The sequence below is a fragment of the Zootoca vivipara genome, chromosome 3 (genome assembly GCF_963506605.1).
Source record: "Zootoca vivipara chromosome 3, rZooViv1.1, whole genome shotgun sequence".
NCBI lineage: Eukaryota > Metazoa > Chordata > Lepidosauria > Squamata > Lacertidae > Zootoca > Zootoca vivipara.
The window spans coordinates 33,861,899-33,880,301 of record NC_083278.1 but is presented as its reverse complement, the minus strand read 5'-3'; positions in this window follow the sequence as shown (position 1 = coordinate 33,880,301).

Genomic DNA, 18,403 nt, shown 5'->3' with positions numbered 1-18,403 from the left:
GGGACACATGCAGGAATTGCAGGTGAGGCTGTTGTGACGATTGCAACCCTGTTTTCAACAAAGGTGCTTCAGCTACAACCTGTAGGGACTGGAATCCAAATCCGGGTGCAGCCAGCCTCTGTTATGCCAGAAACCACAGCATTATTTTGCTCAGCATCCTCCACATAAAACCCCACATAAAAAGTTAGCATTCGGCAATATCTGAGGAAAAACAGGCATTATTAGCATAGGTGGTCCTCGGTGGGAGGCACTTCACAGTTATTTCTCCACTGCAGCCTCGCCTAATAAATCCTGCTTCAAATAATGGAGCTACAGAACTCTAGCTAGATGGCAGGATGGCATGGACTATAAATGCAGATGGATTTCTGGAAAAGTGATATGAATAAATGATGCCTGTGTTGGGAGCGCACTCCACGCACATCCATTTGCACTTTTGGCCATGTTGCTGGCACTAGTATCCAGGAAAGCAGAGAATGGCTCCCCCTTATGCATGCGGACACAATGATATATGTGTCCACATGCATAAGGGGGAGCCATTCTCTGCTTTCCTTGCATTTTAGTGATTGGTTTTGGTGCAGGCAGGGCCCTGCACCAAAACCTATCACTAAAAGGCATTTGGTCTATGTAGGAACAGGGTATTTTTTATGGTGGGTTCAAATTGATGGTGGGTGAATGCAAACAAAAAACCTACTCTTGCAAACTCTTGTTTTTAGTACCATTTTTGGGTGGTGGGAGGGAATCCTTTTTAACTGATTACTTGGATTTTGTCCATTAGCTATGTTACAAACATTACTTTTACAGTGGTTTCTATACCTATGGATTTTTGACCTACCTTAAAGAACAGAGGGAGGTTGAAATGCATACATATATAAATAAATCATTTCTAAGCATATTTATGTGTTCGTTCATTTATTTTAGATATTTTTTACCCCACTCATCAGCCAAAATGAAACCCAGAGCGACTTACACCAAATCAAAGAAAAAGAATGATAGGGTCTGCCTCCAGTCTTGCAATATAAAAAAAGACATGATGCAAAAGGGAAGGGGGCTTGGAGTGGGGGGGGGGAGACGTTCATAGCTGAGCTTCTTAAGACAAGTTCAGAGTCAGGATAAGCCCATGTAAATGGCCTTTAGCTTCTACGATGCATGACCCAAAATTTTATCAGTAGAAAAGGTATACAGATATCGTGTTAACAATAGAACGTGAACTTATAATGAAATCAAATTGATGACAGTTAAAACGTACTCTATTAAACTTTGATTTGTGTTGCAATTTAAAATACAGACTCTGAAAATATCAGTGTGTGTGTGTGTGTGTGTGTGTGTGTGTGTGTGTGTGTGTCGTGTCCGACTCTGGGGTTGCGGCGCTCATCTCGCTCTATAGGCCGAGGGAGCCAGCGTTTGTCCGCAGACAGCTTCCGGGTCATGTGGCTAGCATGACAGAGCTGCTTCTGGCGAACCAGAGCAGCGCACGGAAACGCTGTTTACCTTCCTGCCGGAGCGGTCCCTATTTATCTACTTGCACTTCAATGTGCTTTCGAACTGCTAGGTGGGCAGGAGCTGGGACCGAGCAACGGGAGCTCACCCTGTTGCAGGGATTCGAACCGCCGACCTTCTGATCAGCAAGCCCTAGACTCTGTGGTTTAACCCACAGCGCCACCTGGGTCCCATATATATAAGAAAATGTTACACACACACACACACACACACACACACACACACATACATTTTCTGTCTAGAATCTACAAAATATTACTGAAATTTGAGTGTGAAATCAAGCAAGTGAACTATTATGTAGTAAGATGAGCACAGGATTTAAATGGAAACTGTGGATATTTGTGGTCAACAGAAGGTGCCAAATATATTGCAAAGTCAGCTGACAGGTAATCTCTCCCTCCCCCACCCCCACCCCTCTCCCAAATAAGCCAATGGGTACTTTTTTCCATCAGGGAAAAGTCAGATGAAAAAAGAATTTGGGTTACATCTTCTATGGTATGACCTAGCTTGCTAATGTACGTGTGATATCTTTTTTAAAGTGATTGTTAAGCTTAAGTAGTGTTAGAGACTCAATTCATTTCTCATTATCTGTACCATTTTGAACCTTTATCTCTCTCTCTCCTGTGCCGCCCACCTCTCAATTTCATCTGTGCCATTAAACCAACGCTCCCCATTCCATCTCCCACAATTCTTCCCTCATTTCTATTTTTTTTGTCCTTTCCTCCCTTCATATGCTATAATATCTCAAGATGATCTCGATTACCTTTAATTTGCATGTCCTGCTCTTTCCCATGCTTCTTCCTCCCCCCTAACTTAAAAAAAAAGAATCCTAATAGCATCTTTGTCCTTTCACAGTTCCCATCAACTCTTCCAACTGAAGAATGCCAATTATTGTTCTGTGGGTATATTAATACAAACATGATGCGCTTGACCATGGAATACAGCAGCTTTAAACATTCTAATATGCTGCATCGGGGAGGGGGTGTCTCAGGGGAGTATATCAATGAAAATTGTTAGTGCTCAAGAACACTTAAATGGAATAGCAAACTTATAATCTTTAGCTTACTTTTGAATTCCAGTGCATATTGAAAATTATAGTTAATAGCAGGAAGCCAGTTTCACAGCTGATGGGCACAGCACCAATAAGGCCCAGCTCCTGCTGTTCAAGTGCTACAAAATTATATTCAGAGCATATTAAATAGGCAGCCAAATCATAGCATTACTGTCCCAATGAATATTGAAGAAAATAACTTCACTAAAAGGTGATGCTTTCAGGTGAATCATCTGATAGCATAGAAAGGCCTCTCGTGACATCCAAATTTTTTTGACCATTCCTAATTGCAAAGCCTCTGCTCACTAGGAGCTCCCATGCATCAATTTCAGGAAAAGTTAGGGCCCAATTTCAGTTCCGGTGAAATCAATGAAACTAATGTTGCATGGAAAAGATTTTCATGATGTTGATTGTGTGATGGGATTTGGTCATCTGTAACTTTCACTGAATTCTGCCCTGTACATATACCAGAGCACACGTAAGGATCAGGATTAGTTTCCATGAGATGAGTAGGCATCAAAACCTTGGAATATAATGATTAAGGTTCAAGGAGAAATTTAGAGAATACACCACGAGAAATTTCAAAATGTTTTGGTAAAACTTCTAGATCCATTTAAGGTAATCTACTGCACCAAAGTTGACCTGGTACAGTTGACGTTCAGTGCCTTGTGAGACTGAACCAAGATGCATCCCTCCAGTGGACTATCTGTGTCTGGTAATTTTTTAGGTTGGCTGCCATAATCGTGTCCTGTCAAAATTAGCCTATCATGGTTCCCCGCTTGGCAACCTACGTTACCTCCCAAAGCCCCTTAAAAATTACACTAAATGATGATCTAACATTGCTTTGATGTAGACTTCTAGTTGGGGGGGGGGGGGAGAGAATGGTGGCCAAGCCCTGACCAGAGCAACACTACATCATTATGTAGCATTCTTATTGAGGTCTTCTCATTTTTGCAGGGTGTGGGAGGTTGTAGTCACTAGCTGGTGGCTTCTGGCGCAAACCCTATGCTAGGTTTGCAAGTTTCAGCACCTTCTCCAATTTTACCTCCTAGTCATAAATACTAGCAAGTTTTCCCCATTTGCAATCACATCTTCCAATTTTAGCTTTAAAAAATATCCTTTGAGAACTTTAGGGTCCTCTCTATGTTTAGAGCTGCCAGTTATTTTTCCTGATAGGACCAGAACCTTCAGCAACAGCCTGACAAAGCCTAAATTTGGCAGGTCAAGCTTTTTCTATCACTACATCCTAGGAAAAACTTGGCTTGCTAATTATCTGCTAGGGGGCGAAGGGTGGATTCCCCTTGACTTGATAAGGAATTGACCTCAGCAAGCAGAGCTTGTGTGTGTGTGTGTGTGTGTGTGTGTGTGTGTGTGTGTTTAACCCAGTTCCAGATTAAAATCCTACTTGCTGTGCAGCTGATACCCTGGAAATTCAGGGTTTATAATACCTGCAATGCTGCAGAGAATATTGCATATGGGCCTCTGGCAGCCTAGAAAGTCCCCAGGCTTCTTGATGCAAGGTGTGACAGCATTCTAACCCCCAGGGTAGGAGAGAGGTGTGCTGTCTTGGATTACAATAAAGACTGGAGAATACTCCCCCCACAAAAAGTGATCGAAATCAACTCCTAAATAAGGTAGCCACTATGAGCTGAGGAAAAGTTACACTCCAGACTAGGTGATAATGAACCATTAACACGCTAATGTCAAGCATCTTAAGGACTGAAGGGAGGAATGGTAAGAAGGATGGAGAACCAATGGTAGTTATCCAAACAAAGGGTCCTTTTCCATTTGGCCAATATTATTGCAAGAAAGAAAGCAACGACAGGAGGAAAGTAACAACGTTGTCTAATGCAAGATGGTTCTTTTAAAATTAGATTCAGAAGCAATACAAACAAAAGTGGGTGAGAAGATTACAGATTGTATTCCAAACAGTAAGCAAAATATACATTACCAAGCAGCACTTCAATCTGCCACTGAGAATCCCTGAAGAAGTGGCGAAGTGACCCCAGGTAACCTTGACGCAGCACTGTGGCCCACAGTCTATGCAGAGCTTCTGACTGACATGCCCCCAAACTAGATATTTTATAGACCTGTGTCCTGTTGGGCTAATACAGGCTCAACTAGAGCTACCCTACATCAAAAGACAAAAATGCCAGGGCATACATCAGAGGGTTTTACTGACCAGGTTAGAGAAAGCAATAAAACATAGATAAACAGAGCCAGGAAGAGATAGATAGGAAGAGATAGATAGGAAGAGATGACCATGTCAGATCACCATCTCCTTGAAATCTTCCGGAATAATTATCCCATACAATGTTAGCAGAGAGCCCAATACAGGAGGATCCAGCCACTGAATTGTGCTGTACTCGGCTCCGTACTCGACCTCCTCTACACCCACAACATCCAGGGGCCCTGGCCCTCTGCCAGCCAATATTGAGGGGGCCAAAGACACCTCCGCCCCTAGGAGTTGGCATGCCTATAGGTCAGTATTTAACTTTAGTGGTTTTAATCATTGTTTTGTGCAGCATTAGAAACACCATACCTTATGGTTGGTTATGCTTTCACTGCTGAATCCAAACCTTTTTTTCTGGGGGGGGGGGGAGTAACTTTTGGCTATGGGGAGAAAACAACACCATCAACTTGTATGGCTGAGGCTACAATCATCGATACACTTACCTGGGAGTGTCATTGAGTTCAGTGGGGCTTATTGAATAAAAAAAAATGCATAGGATTGCATTGTAAATATGCTTTTGTTGCTGCATCATCATTGCCGCATTATTGTTCAGTCAGTGCAAAGTTTTCATGTGGAAGAAAACAATCATCTAGAAATTTCAATAATGCCACCAGCAGACTAAATCCAGAAAGTCTGTTTCACGTTAACGAAAACACGCCGCCCTGGAAAATAGCATGGCGGTTTTTTTGACAGGTTTCCTCACATCAGCATAAAGATTTGAAACAGAAAATGATCAGAATGGCTGAGTAGATTTAAATGATACAATGTTATATATTATTAGTACAAGGAAATACTCTGGCGAAGTAATTGTCTGAATGAAGCAGACCAAAACAAGGACATATTATTTTGCTCTGTAATTGTCAGACACAGTGGGATGAGTTTAGGAAGAGAAAAGTAATCTGAACAGCTTTTGCTTCAGAGTATTCATGCTCCCACTTTTTAGTGGAATAGAATTTGGGTATTCATTCTAAAGCTTTTATCGGCCGCTCAGGAAGAAAGAAAACATTTTCAAAAAGGCACAGCATGAGGCATTCCTGTAATCTACAAATTACTGACATAATGCAGGATTTTGACAAGCACAGGCTGGTTCTGTGAAAAAGCGAAAGCAAAAAAGGGGGCAAGAAATTCTTACCTCCGTGAATTTCTTCTTCTCAAACATTCAGAGGCACAGCCGGTCAAAACCACACCCATTTCGCTCTCAGTCTCTTGTTCTCCTCCTCCAGCCACACTGTAGTTTTAAGTACCTGTGTTGTGGGTGGAGGATGTCAGAGGAATATGCTGAAAATGGACTATCAAGCAGATTTCCTTCTATCTGCCCATTCTGCCCTCATCACAGCATGGACACTTGCAATGAATGCTTTTCACCTTAGTTCTCTGTAATAAAAGTTTTTTAAAAATAAAACAAAACCTGTTCACATTGTATGCAAATACATATGTGAATTGCTTTGCCATGTACGTTGTTTACATATTCATTGTCACTGTCTAGACAGGTGCTTCATTGCTTTTCTTCCTTTCTGAAGTGATGTTTGTTGACTTCGTGTATGTTGTTCCACAAAGGCTGAAATCCTAACCATGTGCATTCAGAATTGCAGGTGGAAGCATGTGCTAGTTTCTGTTCTTCATTTTTTCCAATCTTAAATTCTCTACATTTTCACATTTGTTTTTAAAACCTCATGAAAACTATTCAGCATCAGAGTGACTTTATCATAAGAAACACATACAGTTTTGACTAACATACAAGTTTCTGCAAGCAAGTTCTCCTGCTATAATGCATTTCTGATTTTTTAAAAATCTGTGTTCATTTTTACACACACTTTTCCCATAAAAATGCAGTTCTGAAAATATTGTTTTTTGTAGACCTGGGACACAATGGCAATGTTTTGGTGCTTGTGTTTGGGACATGGGTAGTGCTGTGGTCTAAACCACCGAGCCCCTTGGGCTTTCTAATCATAAGATTGGCAGTTTGAATCTGCGAGACGGGGTGAGCTCCCATTGCTTTGTCCCAGCTCCTGTCAACCTAGCAGTTTGAAAGCATACTAGTGCAGGTAGAAAAATAGGTACCACTGTGGTGGGAACATAAACAGCATCTCTGTGCACTCTGGCTTCCGCCACGGTGTCCTATTATGCCAGAAGTAGTTTAGTCATGCAGGCCACATGACCCGGAAAGCTGTCTGCAAACAAATGCCAGCTCCCTTGGCCTGAAAGCAGAGATGAGCACTGCAACCCATAGACACATTCAACTGGTTTTAACCTTTTTAATTTTTTTTATTATAACTTTATTGAACATATATTAACTTAAACAATTGTACTGTTATTACATCACAGTTGCAAAATAAAATAATTATAATACCATTGACTTCCTGTCACAATTCGCTGTGTGTCTCCTTTAGATTTCCTATGTACAGACCTTACTCATCGTATTCTTAATATTTCTTTTGTACATAATAAATCCGATCATACCCAATTATCTAAATCTTTGTCTCAACTGGTCTTAACCATCTGCCCCCTCTTTTAACCTTTGGTGCTTGTGTTGTTTTAGAAAGTGTACATTTGAAAGATTTGACCTTAAATGCAAATTTAATTTCTCCATCCCTACTCAGAAGTAACTTCCACTGAATTTTATGAGGTTTACTCTCAAGAAAATAACTTTAGGATTAAATAATAGAATCATAGAATCATAGAGTTGGAAGAGACCACAAAGGCCATCCAGTCCAACCCCCTGCCGAGCAGGAAACACTATCAAAGCATTCTTGACATATGCCTGTCAAGCCTTTGCTTAAAGAACTCCAAAGAAGGAGACTCCACCACACTCCTTGGTAGCAAATTCCACTGCCGAACAGCTCTTACTGTCAGGAAGTTCTTCCTAATGTTTAGGTGGAATCTTCTTTCTTGTAGTTTGAATCCATTGCTCCATGTCCGCTTCTCTGGAGCAGCAGAAAACAACCTTTCTCCCTCCTCTATATGACATCCTTTTATATATTTGAACATGGCTATCATATCACCCCTTAACCTTCTCTTCTCCAGGCTAAACATACCCAGCTCCCTAAGCCGTTCCTCATAAGGCATCGTTTCCAGGCCTTTGACCATTTTGGTTGCCCTCTTCTGGACACATTCCAGCTTGTCAGTATCCTTCTTGAACTGCGGTGCCCAGAACTGGACACAGTACTTCAGGTGAGGTCTGACCAGAGCAGAATACAGTGGTACTATTACTTCCCTTGCTCTAGATGCTATACTCCTATTGATGCAGCCCAGAATTGCATTGGCTTTTTTAGCTGCTGCATCACACTGCTGACTCATGTCAAGTTTGTGGTCTACCAAGACTCCTTAATCCATTTCCTACTGGGACTTTTACTGTTTTCTTTTCTTCTAGTTTCTAGCTGACATCACTCAGCTAACTCTCTGCTCTCAATTCTGTCTTTGTCCTTCTAACTACCACCAAGTTAACAGAGGGGACCCCACCCATTTTCCCTCTCACACAGAGCCTCTTTGTTTATTCCCCTTAATGGCCCATCACCCATGCTATCACCTCATGAGGAAGCTTGCCTGGCTATTCCAAGAATTAGAAGGGCGTCCAGGCATTGAGCCTACGCCCCCCAACGTGTAACACTATTGTATTTATTATCCATATTTGTTGGTTGCCCTTCACAAAACAAAGCTCAGGGTGGGGTACAATTAAGAATAAAAGTACAATCATACGTAAAATACAAACATCAATCGAAAGTAAAACCAGTACAGCAGCGGAAAGAGAAGGAAAAGCTCACATTCAAAGTCTTGAGTAGGAAAGTGCACTTTCGTGTGTCACTGAAATGTTTACAATGTAAGCACCAGGTTCAAACCCAGGGGAAGGGAGGTCCAGATCTTGGGAGCTACTACCAAGAAGGCTCTTCCCTGTGCCACCACACTCTGAGGGCAATGGGATTGTTAACAGGGCCTCCCACAATGAACACGACTCCTGGTTTGCTTTGTATGGGAGGAGTTGATCTTTCAGGTATGTGGGATAAAAGCCATTCATGGAGTTGTATGCCCAAGGGAAGAGATAAGGACCATTAAGATCTTGTACCATAATTCCCAAGTGTCCCCAGAATTACCCCAGGATTGTCATGGCTAGCAGCTGACAAAAAGCATAGTCCCAGAAACAGTAATTCCAAGTGACCTTCTGAGCTTCGAGCTCTCTTTGGGGCTATAGCATGTACAAAAGCTTATGCAAAAAGTTCTACCTCAATACATTTCTTTTCCATAGTGCTTATCTGTTGGGGCTATGTATATGGCAAGATGTAAAAGAAGCATGAGACTTATTACAACTGACAGCTCTTGCCATGAATAATACTGTAGATGCAAAACAGGGTCATCTGGGTTTTAAAACCATGCATCATTACAGAGATGGTAGAGCTTGTTGTTCCTGACTCTCTTTTTATGCAACTGAAGCTGCTCTGTGGTTCTAACCTAAGAGGACGGCTTATTGGTTTGAATGCAAAAAAAAAGAAAAAAGAATTGGGCAGTATAGACAGTAGTCCTATTGATTATTACTAATGCTTGACATAAATAGCAGGCAGAATTAGACTAATTTAAATAAAGGGCCCAAAGCACACAGAGGAATTATACCAGAAAGATATGGAGGTATTGTAACCCCAGGTAGTGTGGTTGATGACCTTGAGCTAGACATCTTGGAGAGTGAAGTCAAATGGGCCTTAGAAAGCACTGCTAATAACAAGGCCAGTGGAAGTGATGATATTCCAGCTGAACTATTTAAAATTTTAAAAGATGATGCTGTTAAGGTGCTACACCCAATATGCCAGCATGTTTGGAAAACTCAGCAATGGCCAGAGGGAGGATTGGAGAAGAACAGTCTACATCCCAATCCCAAAGAAGGGCAGTGCCAAAGAATGCTCCAACTACCGCACAATTGCACTCATTTCACACGCTAGCAAGGCTATGCTCAAAATTCTACAAGGCAGGCTTAGGCAGTATGTGGACCGAGAACTCCCAGAAGTGCAAGCTGGATTTCGAAGGGGCAGAGGAACCAGAGACCAAATAGCAAACATGCGCTGGATTATGAAGAAAGCTAGAGAGTTCCAGAAAGACATATACTTCTGCTTCATCGACTATGCAGAAGCCTTTGACTGTGTCGACCACAGCAAACTATGGCAAGTTCTTAAAGAAATGGGAGTGCCTGATCACCTCATCTGTCTCCTGAGAAATCTCTATGTGGGACAAGAAGCTACAGTTAGAACTGGATATGGAACAACTGACTGGTTCAAAATTGGTAAAGGAGTACGACAAGGTTGTATATTGTCTCCCTGCTTATTTAACTTATATGCAGAATTCATCATGCGAAAGGCTGGACTAGATGAATCCCAAACCGGAATTAAGATTGCTGGAAGAAATATCAACAACCTCAGATATGCAGATGACACAACCTTGATGGCAGAAAGTGAGGAGGAATTAAAGAACCTTTTAATGAGGGTGAAAGAGGAGAGCGCAAAATATGGTCTGAAGCTCAACATAAAAAAAAACTAAGATCATGGCCACTGGTCCCATCACCTCCTGGCAAATAGAAGGGGAAGAAATGGAGGCAGTGAGAGATTTTACTTTCCTGGGCTCCTTGATTACTGCAGATGGTGACAGCAGTCACGAAATTAAAAGACGCCTGCTTCTTGGGAGAAAAGCAATGACAAACCTAGACAGCATCTTAAAAAGCAGAGACATCACCTTGCCTACAAAGGTCCGTATAGTTAAAGCTATGGTTTCCCCAGTAGTGATGTATGGAAGTGAGAGCTGGACCATAAAGAAGGCTGATCGCCGAAGAATTGATGCTTTTGAATTATGGTGCTGGAGGAGACTCTTGAGAGTCCCATGGACTGCAAGAAGATCAAACCTATCCATTCTTAAGGAAATCAGCCCTGAGTGCTCCCTGGAAGGACAGATCGTGAAGCTGAGGCTCCAATACTTTGGCCACCTCATGAGAAGAGAAGAATCCTTGGAAAAGACCCTGATGTTGGGAAAGATTGAGGGCACTAGGAGAAGGGGACGACAGAGGGCAAGATGGTTGGACAGTGTTCTTGAAGCTACGAACATGAGTTTGACCAAACTGCGGGAGGCAGTGGAAGACAGGAGTGCCTGGCGTGCTCTGGTCCATGGGGTCACGAAGAGTCGGACACGACTAAACTACTAAACAACAACAACAACAAAGCACATCTACGGCCAATGTTTCTAATAAGTCAGATATGGGTTATGGAAGAAGGCTAAGATCAGAAAGAGCTAAACTGTGTGAAATTCATATACATCAATATTTGTTTCAGACTATTAGTCACCATTGTAAAACAATGGATGGGGAACATAATTTTAAAGAGTGCTGGTTCCAGTATCCCTTGGTTTACCCTGGTTGACTCAGAGAATGTAAATATTTGTCAATTCTGTGGTGACATTTCATGGTTTAAACCCCCTTGTGATGGTCCCAGATTTATCTGGATGGACCCATCCTGGGATGATACAAAACTGTCTCAACTCACTCCAGATAAATCCCAGTTTGATCCAATTCAGTTTGGGACCCAGGGTTGTTTGTTTGTCTTTTTTAGCCAGTCAACAGCCCTATACATCATTTCTCTGTTTCACATATGATCTTCCACTCTGGAAGGCTTGGCTAAAATTTTGTGTAAAATCACCATCATCACTAGAAGTAATAGAGTCTTCCACTGCATTAGGTTTTGTTGAACATACTCTGCTCAGTTTTATTTACCCTGTAAGGCATCTTTTCTTTAGTTCAGTGGCAAACTATAAATATGACAAACAAATCCCGAGCCCTAAATTTAGCAATTTAGACAAAAGTTTGTAAAGGCTATTGGTACAAAACCATCCCTAATTTTAACTTGGAACAAATCACCACTGAATCATAAGCCCTGTGAGATACACTGCTTCATTTTGGGGGTGCTGAATGCTTGTGGACTGCTGCAGTGCTAATGTGCACCAAGGTAGTCACGAGGGTCTTGACTGTGAGTAAACATGTCACAAAATACTATGGTAGATGGCATTATTTTGTTTGCTTCATAGTGTTCTGCACTATACTAATCAATCTAGCTTACATCTTGTTTCTCTGAAAATCAAGATTTTCTGTTTGTTTCTCAAAAAATGGATTTTTTCTTCACCACATGTCCACTCGAAACAAATTCCAAACTATATACTAAATTTTATCCTGGCATAGAAGAGAAAGGTGGAGTGAGGGGAAAGTTCCAAGGAATCAGTAGCCAGTGAGGAAATTAACGTGAAACATGCTCAAATCAGCATGGGTAGCACATTGCCATAAAATGCTTTTCTAGAAGGATCACTGAGTTTAAATGAGCCCTTACTTGGTCAAGCAGTAAGAAAGCGAAGATCTGCAAACAACTATAGCCCTCTTTTGGTGTGATTTTGTGCAACATAGGCAGCAAGATTTACTCCACGCTCATAAGCTGATGATTTATTATATAGTTCAGCATAGTAGTTCTATAATTTCCCCAGTAAGCATTTAGCTGACTTGGTTAGAGTGTGAGTGCCGATAATGCCTTGGTTGCAGGTTCAGTCTCTATATAGGCCACCTGCATATTCTTGCATTGCAGGAGTAGAACTAGTTGATCCCAGGGGAATCTTTCAACTCTGCAATTCTATGATTCTATGATATAGGAGGCAAAAGGCATTTTCAGTACTGTAGATTTCATTGATCCAAAAACAGAGATGTATGGAACCTTTAGTTCTCCAGATGTTGCTGAACTACAGCTTCCATCTGGCCATACTTGCTGGGATTGATTGGATTTGTAGTCCAACATCTGGTCAAAGCTTCTCCATGGATGCAACAGCAAGAGATTTACTGACCATGCCTAGTGATTCCTGTAGGTCAGCATTACGGTTTCACAGGAACATAGACTGTTAAAGGGTAGGCTGGGATTGAGCATTGTTCAAAGGTTGATGATGGGAGCTTTGGCCGTTTGGATGTCCTTTCTTCTGAAAAGCAGCTAGAACTGGAAACTTGTACTAGAAAAACAAGGACGCAGGGGTGCAGTAAGGACAGTTGCAGGAATGAAAACATTCAGTCTAGGTAGTGTCACCAAGTGGCCAGCAGCTATTGATTCCAGATTTTCTTTCCTGGATTCAGTACAAGGGGCAGAACTAACCTAGGAAGAGGAATGTCTGTTGGATGTGACTGAAGTAACTCATGACAGGCCCAGCCAAAGCAGCAGCTGCAGTTTCATGCAGTAGCAATCCTGGTTAGAACATTTCAGCTGATTTACCAATGCAACAACATTATGTACTCCAGCATAACCCAGACATACAACAAATCAACATTTATATTTGGTTTGAAAAGGAAGGCCAGAGAATTTGGGGGTTTGATTTTGGTTCAGGATGGGGGATTCTTTGTAGCATAGCTTTTGTATTTTATAAATGTGTTAAATTTGAAGGATATATATATATATATATATATATATATATATATATATATATATATATAATGGGGTGGTTTCTAAGCTTGGTTAAGCAAGCAAAATATACCCTTAATACCTACCAACTCATTTTTCCTTGTTCAAAGAGTTATGGTGACATTTCTAAATGCTTCACAAAACACCAGAGGTCAAATTGGCACACAACTGTCACAGCAATGTTGGCTTGGGAAGATAGATATTCTGCTCCCCAGATCCTTGTTAAAGTTTGTATTGGGCAAAATGCTTTGCTGGTGTAAATCCATTTACTTTGGTGAAGTTACTCCACTGGGAAATTTAACCCATTTTAGCAGTGTTTATATATGTGTGTCTAAAGCCAATATATTCTGAATACCCACAGGCCATTTGAAAATGGTAAGAAATAACTTAGAATATAATTACTTGCAAATTTGCTTTACTTGCTGATGCTTTCTATGAAGCTTAGCTGTAACTTGAACTGGCTGATACTATGAGGTCATTCTTCTTTTTTAAAAAAACTTGATTTTTTAAAAGAAAATCTGATCAAATATGATATTCACACATTAGTCTGATAGCTTCCTTTTCAAGATCATGATCTCAACATTGCTTACTTCAGGCTGGAGCTATATTACCTGAAAATTTGTGACTGCTAACAAAAATGACATCTGTCTCCTCCTACTTTGTATCTTGTTGTCACAGTGTTGTTTAGCAGCCTTACCCAGACTGGTGTCTTCCAGATATTGTAGAACTACAATTCCTATCACCCTTGAACATTGGTCATGCTGGCTGAGGCTAATGGGAGTTGTGGTGTGTGGATCTGCAACAACCGCCCACCTGGAGCAAGGGGTAAGTGTCCATTGTGGTCTTAAACACCGAGTGGTGTTTATACTGCTTCCCACCTCAATATAATTGGTTGGCACTAGTGGAAGAGTGGGGACCCAGGTGGCACTGTGGGTTAAACCACAGAGTCTAGAGCTTGTTGATCAGAAGTTCGGCGGTTCGAATCCCTGCAACGGGGTGAGCTCCTGTTGCTCGGTCCCAGCTCCTGCCCACCTAGCAGTTCGAAAGCACATCAAAGTGCAAGTAGATAAATAGGGACTGCTCCGGCGGGAAGGTAAGCAGTGTTTCCGTGTGCTGCTCTGGTTCACCAGAAGCAGCTTTGTCATGCTGGCCACATGACCCAGAAGCTGTCATGAGCGAGATGAGCGCCGCAACCCCAGAGTCGGACACGACTGGTCCTGATGGTCAGGGGCCCCTTTTTTAGTGGAAGAGTAGAAATAATATGAGATGTGCAGTCTTTTTGAACAAAAGGCATTACAGAGGAGAGGGAGAGAACATGACATCAGCTAGCCTTCCTCACGAAGTGGTTCAACAGTCAATCCCTCCTCCCAATAAATGGGAATTGTAGCTGTGTGAAGGGAATAGTGGTCTCCTAACAATTTTCAGCACCCTTGAGAAACTACATTCCCCATGATTCTTTGGGGGAAACCATGACTGTTTAAAGTGGTGTGATACTGCTTTAAATGTATAGTACAGATGGGGCCTGACTTCTTGTTTCCTCACTTTTAGAGAGAAAAAAGCCATAAGCTCTGTTCTTGGTTTTACCATAAATACTTGTAGATTGGCCGGCCTTTCTGTTTAGCTTTCCATCCAAAGGAAATAGCTAAGACTGAGAATATGGAAGTTAATGCAAAGTGTTTTAATGGCTGGCCTCTGGGCTTGGGTCAGGTTATTGGATCATAGAGCTAATGAGTAGAACTCTAAAAGATTCAGAGGTCACATTTTGAAATGTGTACCATTTATCCAAACACAGAGACTTATAAGGCCTGGATGACACTCTTACACAGACAGCAATCCATTTGTGGCAGGATTTAAATTGGCAGGATTTAAATTAAATAAAATAGGTAAATATTTATCAACAGAGGAAATTAGTAGATTACAGAATATCACTGGGTTGACATTTGTGAAGAAGGTGAAATATCTGGGAGTGAATATGACCACAAAAAATATTAATTTGTTCAAAAATAATTATGAGAAATTATGGAAAGAGATAAAATATGATTTAGAGGGATGGTCAAATTTGAAGTTGTCCATTATGGGCCGCATTTCTGTTATTAAAATGAATGTATTGCCTAAGATGTTATTTCTATTTCAAGCATTACCGATTGTTTATAAGTTTGTTTGTTTTAAAGAATGGCAAAAGGTATTATCAAAATTCATATGGCAAGGGAAAAAAACCAAGAATCAAGTATAAACTTTTAATGGATGTTAAAGAAAGAGGAGGTTTTTCCCTGCATGATCTGAAGTTATACTTTGAAGCAGCAGCCTTTGCTGGTTAAGAGATTGGTTTTTGTTAGACAATGATGATATACTTGATTTGGAAGGACATGATAATGCGTTTGGATGGCATGCATATCTATGGTATGACAAAGTTTAGGTCCATAAAGGTTTTAAAAGTCATATAATTAGAAAATCCTTGTATAATGTATGGAATAGGTGCAAAGATTTGTTAGAACCAAAAACACCCAGGTGGATTTCACCAGCAGAAGCCAAGACACAAAAAAGATTGAATATGTCAACAAAGTGGTTGAAATATAATGACATTCTGGTTGAGGAAGGTGATCAGATGAAGTTAAAATCATATGAGGAGTTGAAGAGCAAGGTAAATGATCGGTTACAATATTATCAAATTAATGAAATGTATAAAATGGATAAAAAAGTTGGTTTTCAAATGAGAAAGTCCAAATTGGAAACAGAATTGTTAGAATCAAAAAGCAAGAATTTGTCAATAATGTATAATTATTGTTGGAATGGCATACAAAAGATGAGCAAACAAAATGTGTAATGATTAAATGGGCAAATGATGTAGGACATAATATCATGGTGGAAGATTGGGAAAGGTTGTGGAAGTATAATATGAAATTTACCGCGTGTACAGTGTTAAAAGAGAATTTGATGAAAATGATGTATAGATGGTATCTGACTCCGGTAAAGTTAGCTAAGATTTATCATAAACAAGATAATAAATGTTGGAAATGTAAAAACCAAGAAGGAACTTTCTTCCACATGTGGTGGACGTGCCCCCAAGTGAGAGACTTCTGGGAAAAGATTTATAATGAATTGAAAAAAAGTGTTGAAAAACACCTTTGCCAAGAAACCAGAAGCCTTCTTACTAGGGATAACAGGAGATGAAATACCTAGGAAGGATGTTACTCTTTTTTTTTTGTATGCCACAACAGCTGCAAGAATTCTACTTGCAAAGAATTGGAAGAATGAAGAATTACCAACAGTGGATGAATGGCAGAAGAAGTTGATAGAATTTATGGAACTGTCTGAGTTGACTGGGAGACTCTGGGATCGGAGTGAAGCAGCAGTGGAAGAAGAGTGGAAGAAATTTAAAATTTATTTAAAGAATAAGCGTATAATAGATTAGAACCAGTGGAAGTGAGGGAGATACAAAGAGGTTGTATATAATACAATGGTATGAAATAAGTATTGTTAGAAGATAAGGATAATTTAATTAAGAAGTAAGATATAGATAGAGTGTAAAAGGATAAGATGTAAAAGATAGAGAAATAAGGTAATATTAAAGTAATAATTAGAGTTTTTATAAGATTTAGAGTTTACTAAGGATGATATGTAAAGAATCGCAGAAGGAGGTAGAATGAGGAAGTCAATAGATTAGAAATAAGGATGATAAGCTAGAATTTTTGGCTTTTGTGTTTCTGTATTTTTTGTATTTTTGTATGTTTTTGTTGTTTGACTTTTTTTTAATAAATACATTTTTTAAAAAGCAATCCATTTGTGTTGTGGAGGAGGATATATATGTCCCTTCCCTCTACTGCACATGGGTAGCCTATCTGTGGCAACAAGAATGATTGAAGGATTTGAACTTTACACATTCCAGTATGCATTGACTTGATATGCACTGTCCAAACAAATGTGAAGATTGGGTGAATTATTCACTAGATTCTGCACTTCCTGAATGAAGAGGTGTAGCATGGGGGGGTGTCCATGGGGTCTGTGGCCCCGAGCACACTTTTGTGAGGGGGCGCAAAGAGCCACAGCATGCTCCTTCATTCACGTGGTGTGCCAGTTGTTACTGACATGTTACTAAGGTTTTTACCATTGTGATCACTGCTGAGTAACATTTGTATGTTGACCATACATTTGCTATATTTCCTAGGAAAGTGCAGTTCATAAAAATGTAAATAAACAAACAAACTGCAGGGTTATGCCAGCAAGTTCCATCCCTTGTCAAATTTGAATTAGATTGGAATTGGGGCTGTTGGACTATGTGGCATTAGAATCTTGCTAGACCTGCACAGAGGCCATTAAACACTGAAGAGCCAAGGTGATTAAGTCATTACCATGAGCTGGAGATGAAAGTAAACAGCACTTTTGGGGAAAGTTAAGGCTACTTTTTACTTTCAGTCTGCTTAAAACGTTCACATTCCAATCATTTTTATAGCAATTCTGATGTATTAAGCCAAATGCCAAGGTGATTTTGAGATTCTGCAAAGAAACCCAATACTTTAGATCTCCGTCCTGATGCCTCAAAATGCCCCAATGTTTTATTCAGGGAAGCACCACAATGTTTACATTGCTAAAAAAGTGATAAAGATGCAAAACAAGTAGTATTATGGAAATGAATAAAACTTGCAGGAGGGTCATTGCCAAGAACTCTTAGCTCAGTGATTGTGATTCCACATGGCAAAGCACAAATGAGGTAGCACAAATATTTAGTTTGGAGTTAGATCGGGTAAAATGCACAGGCTACCTATTACAGCTAAGCTCCAGTTGGTAAAGTGCAAAACATAATCTGGGAACTCATTCTCTCTTGGATGCATAAACAGTGTGTGTAGTTGCTCTCTTACACACACAAACACGCACACGTTATTTCAAAAGGGTGCTTGGGTTACTGTAACATTCCTTGGCTCAGTGAGAGATAAAGGTGGCATTGTCTTTAACTATGAATTAAACAATTCAGTATGGCCACATGCTCCATTTTCTACTTCTGGTGCCATGAATTCCCATCCAAACCAAACTGTTGATCAGCATTCATGTTAACCATGGTTAGACTATACCAGGGTACACTGGCCTCCCTACCATGCCCATTTACAGTCCTGGCACGTAGCAGCAACAATGGAACCATGACATTATCCCTCCTTATCAGCCACTCCTGATACACAGACT